Source organism: Mustela lutreola, chromosome 16, assembly GCF_030435805.1.
Source record: "Mustela lutreola isolate mMusLut2 chromosome 16, mMusLut2.pri, whole genome shotgun sequence".
Taxonomy (NCBI): Eukaryota; Metazoa; Chordata; class Mammalia; order Carnivora; family Mustelidae; genus Mustela; species Mustela lutreola.
In genome coordinates, this window is record NC_081305.1 from 15,834,436 (window position 1) to 15,841,853 (window position 7,418).

Genomic DNA, 7,418 nt, shown 5'->3' on the forward strand with positions numbered 1-7,418 from the left:
TTACGACTTCTAAAATTCAACAATAGTGTGCAAATGCAATTCCACTTATGTTAATGTGTGCCTCCTTCTCGCATATCAGATTCTGAATAAAAATTAGGCAAGTGCTCTGTTTTGAAAATATGTAAGATGTGAACTTGCAGGGAGGAAAAAAAAACCTTCAAATGCACTATCCTATCAACCACATTTTTTTTAACTTAATAACTTAAGTGAACTGTTAGTGAAATTACAACCTGCTTGTGACACAATAAATTTACAACAAAATTCATTCCATAAATTATTCAATTCCGTGACTGCAGTCAAGACGAGAAATATCACCAGGAGCAGGTGATTAGCATGTGAAAAGAAAACCCATCTCCCCACCAAAACAATCCCTGTCAAAGCCTCCTATTGGAGTTTTGTAAAAATTACCATTAAGAACACACATTTAAGTCTTTGTAGTTACTTTAAAAGGACTAAGTATTTGATTTACATTATATTCATTTGTTCTTTCTTCAACTGTCTCTTTCTCCCACAAACCATAACCGCCTCAATAAATGCTTGCTCAATCAAGTGTGCATTAAAACAAAAGAATTTAACTTCAATAAAAGTGATGAATCAGGGCGAGAAGTTAACTTTCCCTTCCTCTGTATATCTGGCTACCAGGTAGGCAGAGCAGAAATTTACATTTGATATTCCACAGGGGAATATTATAGGTTTCTATTGTGTCTTGGTCATAGTTGTAGATTTTTGCATAAATCATCTGAGGCAAGAGTTGTAGGGCAAAGGAGTTCCAATGAAACTACACTTGTGAACATTTTCTACGGGCAATAGATCTATGTAAATGGGACCATCAACTTTCCACTGACTCAATGCATAAAAGATGGTGCCTACAGTCTAAAGAGTTTTGGGGTGCCTGGGTGGCTCAGTGGGTTAAGGCATCTGTCTTCGGCTCGGGTCATGGTTCCAGCGTCCTGGGATCGAGCCCCTCATTGGGCTCTCTGCTTGGAGGGGAGCCTGCTTCCTCCTATCTCTCTCTGCCCACCTCTCTGCCTACTTGTGATATCTGTCTGTCAAATGGATAGATAAAATCTTTTTTAAAAAAATTAATAATAAAGGGGTGCCTGGGTGGCTCAGTGGGTTAAGCCGCTGCCTTCGGCTCAGGTCATGATCTCGGGGTCCTGGGATCGAGTCCCACATCGGGCTCTCTGTTCAGCAGGGAGCCTGCTTCCTCCTCTCCTCTCTCTGCCTGCCTCTCTGCCTACTTGTGATCTCTCTCTGTCAAATAAATAAATAAAAAATCTTTAAAAAAAATTAATAATAAAGAAAGAGTTTCAGGATCAGGAGGGTTTTCTGAAATCTAGGAGGCAAATATCTAGCTATTGGTATTTCTAGCAAGCTATTGGAACATTACTTACTACATGGTAGCTGTTCTTCATTAATCAAAAAGACTTGATGTCATCTTTTCTCTTAAACATATCAAGACTGTTTGAATCTGAATCTGAAGACCTTAACAAGTGGTGAGATCACAATCCTTTTGAAGAAAGATGGGCTGATAGAGAAATATAAGCCAATACACAGTGCCATGAAGGCAAATACCATGTAGCCCATCCATGGAAATATTTCAGGAGATAACATAGAAAACAGGTGAGAAAAGCAGTAGATATAATCTGATTAATATTAAATAGGTCAAGAGATGACAATAATGACACCATACATTTATTAAGAAGGACCCACTCTCCAAAAATCACAAAGCACTTTGCCAACTTAGATCAAATATCAGTAACCACCTGTGACGATGAAAGGCAAAATTCTTATTTTTCCTGTACTACAGACCCAAAACAGATTCTAAGAAGTTAGCCCAGTAGAGGCATGTGTTGTGGAATATCTCTGATGAGACACAAAAAGAAAACCACTGGAGAAAACATGACAGAAGAGAAAATAACAATCTACACAACAGAAAAATGCATTTTGTTCAACAAGTATTATATCATATAAGTATTGTTTAAAAAATATATTTTTTTAAGATTTTATTTATTTACTTGACAGACAGAGATCACAAGTAGGCAGAGAGGGAGGCAGAGAGAGAGGAATGGAAGCAGACTCCCTGCTGGGCAGAGTCCCATGTGGGGCTCTATCCCAGGATCCTGGGATCATGACCCAAGCCAAAGGCAGAGGCTTTAACCCACTGAGCCACCCAGGCACCCCAGTACTGTAAAAAATTTTTAATGTACTGCAATTGTATATTTCTGTAGTGACCAGAAGAAACTGCCACCACTTAAGAAATATTGTTTTTATAGAGTAATATTAGAAGTTTTATAACATTAACTGACCTAAAAGTGCATGCATAATCTCTAGGATAAAAGTAATAAATAGATTCATGCAGAAAACCTCATAGTAGGAAATGCAGTTTGCATAAAGTTATATATGATCAAGCTTCCATGAAACAAAGGAAAGGTACTGTGTCTACCCTGTGGCAGTAGAATAGGAATGCACATAGGACTTCTGAGCAGGAAACTGTTTACTTGCACACCAATTTTCCAGGACACATCTTGGTACCACCTTACATAAAGTAAAATGGAAAAGCTGTGTGACAAGACTGAAATGATAAAATCCTGAGATTTGTGCTATTGGGTAAAATTGGAAGTAATGATCACTGGAGAGAGATGGTTCAAAATAGATATAAATGAGGTTATTAGGATGCCCAAGAGGATAGCCAAGGGAGAGCTGTTACCAAGTAGGATCATTAAAGGTGATTTGTAGGAACAGCCCAAGTTTGAAATAGCATGACTGTCAAATTCAATGGGCCCAAACAGTTCAATGAAGTCTAGATTTTATTAGTTTGTCAATCAGCTTAGTTTTATGAAATAGTTTGAAATACCACCTCATGTATCACCTAGTAAAACTTTTAAGTTAATTAAAAGCAGTGGTCCTCATGTATTTCAGAAACCACATCATTCTTTGCAATTTTTTAATGACCACTTGATTGAACTTTGAAACAAGAAAATGTTGATTCCATTCTCACAGCCTAGACATATCCTCAAAATTCTATTATTTTTTTTTAAACTCTCCCCATCTTTTTTTTTTTTTTAAGATCTTATTTATTTATTTGACAGAGAGATCACAAGCAGGCAGAGAGGCAGGCAGGGAAAGAGCAGGAAGCAAGCTCCTTGTGAGCAGAGAGCCCAATGCAGGGCTTGATTCCAGGACCCTGAGATCATGACCTGAGCCGAAGACAGAGGTTTAATGCACTGAGGCACTCAGTTGCCCCTCAAATTCTGTTATTTAAAGTACATATAAGGGCACTTGGCTGGCTCAGTTAGTGGAGCATGTGACTCCTGATCTCAGGGTTGCCAGTTCGAGCCCTCCATTGGGTATAGAGATTACTTAAAAATAAAATATTTTTTTTAAATAAAGCATATAAAAAGCTACTATCTATAAATTAACAAAAGAACTCATTTTCAAGGACAATGTAAACTCAGAGGAGGTACCATTGATCTCACAAAGTGAATTCTCAATTATTGGAGGGCTTTAATATCACTGCTAAGAAACAATCTAAATACTGTTGAAGGGAGAATAAATTTACACTACCTCTCTATTTTCTAGTGACCTTGGTAGAACATTGTTATCCCTGAAGGCCCAAAAGGGCATCATCTCCATGTTATGCACATGGAACACAAATCCAAGGTATCAGCTATAGCCCATTCAGGATTAACAGCTTAGATCCAGCTCCACAGTCACTCATATCTGTAATTCATTTTGCTTCCCTAATCTTGAGTCCTAGGGCCAGGTATCATTCTCAGACCCAGGTATAACTCCAGTCTACAGCTTAAGCAATCCCAAGTTTGTCCATGTAACAGGATCATCCTGCCTTTTCACAATCATGTTCCACCTTGAGAGCAGTAACCTGTCTCCAGAATTACTGTTTGAGGTCCAGATATCATGACTGTTTATCAACAGCACCTCTCCCTTCTTTCCATACTCCCAGTACTGACTCTGGTTGTTCATCAAATGAGGTCACCTGGAATCAAAACATGAAAAGAGGCCAGGAGCATTTGAGGCAAAGAGACCATCATGGAAGATGCTCCCACATAAAAGGGACTCAACATGTTCAAGGAACAGCTGGAAGATCACAGAGTCCATTTAGCAAGGTAACTTCTAAAATAACAATCTCCAAACTGAACCACCTATACTCATGGATCTGACATTAGGAGGTTTGAAATCCCCAAGCATCCAGAATTATTTTACATTACAAACACACTTTTCAAAGCAAACATATAAACTCCTCTATTTTTGTAAGTGTTTTTTAAAGAATTTTCATCATGGGGCACCTGGGTGGCTCTCTCCGTTAAGGGTCTGCCTTCAGCTCAGGTCATGATTCTAGGGTGCTAGGACTGAGTCCTGCATTGGGCTCCCTGCTCAGCAGGGGGTCTACTTGTCTCTCTCCCTCTGCCCTGCTCATGCTCTCGCTCTCTCAGTCTCTCTCTCTCCCCAAAATAAGTAAATAAATAAAATTAAAAAAAAAATTTTTTTTTCACCACAAGAATTTAAGCGAAGTGAGTATTGTTTTTTTTGTTTGGTTTTTTTTTTTCTTTTTCTTAATCAGGAAGATCCAATTCAATTTCCTAAGCATTCTAGTTAATTGTAGTTTCAAAGTATATATGTGTTGTAGTTATCTGTTGCTGAATTGTAATATATCCAAAAATTAATTATATACAACAACAAGAGAACTTCCAATGCAAGGAATATATAACCAAGAATCATAAAACATTTTAGGAAAATCAACACCACAAAATAAAAGTATCAAACAGAGGAAGAACTGACACATAAAGAAGTAGAAATCCTCATATATTCCTGTGACATATTAAAATTGTGTGGCCACTCTGTACACCTTTACCACAGTTGCTCAAAATGTTTAACACTTAGTTGCCATATGACCCCAAAATCTCATTCCTAGGTATATACCTATGAAAACTGAAAACATGTGTCAACACAAAAACTTGTAAATTTTCACAGCAATATTATTCATAATAGCCAAGTGTCCAAATGAAGAATAGATAAACAAAATGTGATAAATCCATACAATGGAAAAATATTCAGCAATAAAAAGAACTGATGTTTTGATACATACTACATTATGGATGAAACTTAAAAACATTAACATAAGATCAGTCTTTTTTTTTTTTTTTTTTTTAAAGATTTTATTTATTTGACAGAGAGAGATCACAAGTAGGCAGAGAGAGAGAGAGGAGAAAGCAGGCTTCCTGCTGAGCAGAGAGCCCGATGTGGGACTCGATCCCAGGACCCTGAGATCATGACCTGAGCTGAAGGCAGTGGCTTAACCCACTGAGCCACCCAGGCGCCCCAAGATCAGTCTTTAATATTAAATACACACACATATGAGAGAACACTGCACTCATAAAAAACAGCAGGAAACTATGAATAAAAACAAATTAGAGAAGAAATAAACAAAAACTTGTCATTGAGACAGATCAATGGAACAGAAGAGACATCCTTAAAATAGAATGACATTAATACAGTCAATTGATCTTTGACAAAACATGAAAGGCAATGTCATAGAGAAAACATAGTCTCTTCAACAAATGGTGGTGAAACAAATGAACATTCAGATGCAAAAACATAAATCTAGACAAAGACCTTATATCTTTCACAAAAATTAACTCAAAATAGATCACAGACCTAAATGTACAATGCAAAACTATAAACTTCCTAGAAGATAACTAAGGAGAAAATCTGGAAAACCTAGGGAATGGCAATAGCTTTTTAGATACAACATGAAAGGCACAATCCACAAAAGAAATAATGGATAAGCTAAACTTTATTAAAATTTAAAACTCGTGCTCTGAGAAAGATGTATCAATAAAATGAGAAGACAAATAATAGACTAGGAAAAAAAAATGTTTGCAAAAGACACATCGAGGGGTGTCTAGGTGCCTCAGTTGGTTGAGCATCTGACTCTTGATTATAGCTCAGGTCATGAACTCAGGGTTGTGAGACTGAGCCCCACATTGGGCTCCCTGCTCAGCAAGGAGTCTGTTCTTCCCTCTCTTTCTCCAACTCTCCCTCTGCCACTCCCACTCATGTTCTCTCTAAAATAAATAAATAAATCTTTAAAAAAGACACATCTGAAAAAGGACTATTATCCAAAATAAATGAAGAACTTAAAAGTCAAAAACAGGAAGACAAACAATCCAATTAAAAATGCCTGACCTAGGGCACCTGGGTGGCTCAGTGGGTTAAGCCGCTGCATTCGGCTCAGGTCATGATCTCAGGGTCCTGGGATCGAGTCCCAATCGGGTTCTCTGCTCAGTGGAGAGCCTGCTTCCCTCTCTCTCTCTCTGCCTGCCTCTCTGCCTCCTTGTGATCTCTGCCTGTCAAATAAATAAATAAATAAATAAATCTAAAAAAAAAAAAAAATGCCTGACCTAGCTTTGCGCAGTAGCAGTATCATAGCCAATAAGGTTTATCTGAGGTGCAATTATTGCTAATTGAAAAATACCTGACCTTAGGGCGCCTGAGTGGCTCAGCTGTTAAGTATCTGCCTTTCGCTCAGGTCATGATCCCAGAGTCCTGGGATCAAGCCCTGCGTCAGGCTCCCTGCTCTGTAGGAAGCCTGCTTCTCTCTTTCCCACTCCTTCTGCTGTGTTCCCTCTCTTTCTATGTCTCTTTCTGTCAAATAAATAAATAAATCCTTTAAAAAAAAATGCCTGACCTTGATACCTCACCAAAAAAAGATTAACAGGTGGCATTAATCATATGAAAAGATGCTTGCATCAGCACTCATACATGTATAAATTAAAACAATAAAGAAAAACCACTATACACCTGTTGGAATGGCCAAAATCTATAATGCTGAGAACAGCAAATTCTGGTGAGGATATAGAACAATAAGAACTCTTATTCATTGCTGGTGAGAACACAAAACGGCACAGCCACTTTGGAAGATAATTTGGCAATTCCTTATAAAACTGAACATACTCTTATCATACAACCAGCAATCTCACTCCTCAGCATTTATCCAAAGGAGGTGAAAACAAATCCACATAAAAATCATCTGCACATAGATGTTTAAAACATCTTTATGCATAATCGCCCAAACTTGGAAGCAACCATGATGTCCTTCAGCAGATAAATGGATAATATATATATATATATATATATATATATATATATATATATGAATAAACTATGGCACACCCAGACAATACAGTATTATTTAACACTAAAAAGAAATGAGCTAAAAAGCTATGACAAGTCATTAAAGAAATTGAAATGCATATTACTAACTGAAAGAAGGCAATCTGAAAATGCTATATACTCTATAATTCTGATTATATAACATTCTGGAAAAGGCAAAACTATGGAAACTGTGAAAAGATCAATGGTTGTCAGGGTTGGAGGGTAAGGGGAAGAGGAGTACA

The 7,418-nt window shown here is 37.4% G+C and overlaps 1 pseudogene; it reads left to right on the top strand.

Annotated features, from left to right (window-relative positions):
- The first annotated feature begins 6,424 nt into the window (after nt 1-6,424).
- LOC131819064 (U4 spliceosomal RNA) lies at nt 6,425-6,554 on the top strand (annotated as a pseudogene).
- Nucleotides 6,555-7,418: the final 864 nt, after the last annotated feature.